Genomic DNA, 1104 nt, shown 5'->3' on the forward strand with positions numbered 1-1104 from the left:
TCATACCACTCTGGAATGGGGTACCACTAAGGTTCCCTAATTCAAAGAATTGGATAACCTCATAGGTACCCAAAAATGGGTGACTGAAGTGCTATGGACTGAACCTTTAAACACTATATACTCATTCCTGATCAAGGACACTAAAAAAACCTATGGATATCGGACAAGTGGCCCACACATGACCTGTAGAGTACCCGTACCCACGACCCCATGGGTTTACCTGTCAAAACGAGCTGAAGAACATCGAAATCGGTTAAGAACTGAGAGAGTTCTGCCTGAGTTCAACTGGTCATTACAAAGTTTTGTAGTCTAGAATTTCAGACATCAAAGTATTCCATGGGTTGTCTGGCCCCTGTCAAAATTACATCTGAAATTTCGGACATTGGTGCACTCTACAGGGATTAATACATCTGAATGGAAATGACCCACAAAATTTCGGACTTCAGAGCATTCCGCAGGGGGTTGTCTGGTCCATGTTAAAATTACATCTGAAATTTCAGACATTGGAGCATTCCATGGGGGCTGTCTGGTCCATGTCAACATTACATCTGAAATTTCGGACATTGGTGCACTAATACAAATCCAGATGTTTTTTTGGCCACATTTTCGGAGCAGTGATGTTCACCAAGTTAATCACAAATCCAGACATTTTTTGGGCCGCATTTTCAGGGCAATGACATTCAGCATGTTAAATACAAATCCGGATGTTCACATACGCAGAGCTCTAGCTGGTGGCCTGTGGGTGTAACGGACCAATGGGCTTAACAAATGGTGTGGCCCATGGGTACCACAGAAGACCTGTTAGCCTGTGGATCCAACAGAGCAACAAGTCATCTGCTGCAGGTGTAACACAATTGTTCATCTGTGGGTGTGACAGAACAATTGTTGGTCTGTGGGTGTGATGGAACAATCATTAGTCTGTGGGAGTGACAGACCAACAGGCTTGACAAATGGCATAGCCCGTGGGTACCACAGAAGACCTGTTGGCCCATGGGTCCAATGGAGCAACAAGTCATCCGCTGCAGGTGTAACACAATTGTTCATCCGCAGCTGTGACAGAAAATTTGTTGGTCCGCAGGTGTGATGGAACAATCGTTAGTCTGT

Source organism: Laccaria bicolor, genomic scaffold (assembly GCF_000143565.1).
Source record: "Laccaria bicolor S238N-H82 LACBIscaffold_81 genomic scaffold, whole genome shotgun sequence".
Lineage (NCBI taxonomy): Eukaryota > Fungi > Basidiomycota > Agaricomycetes > Agaricales > Hydnangiaceae > Laccaria > Laccaria bicolor.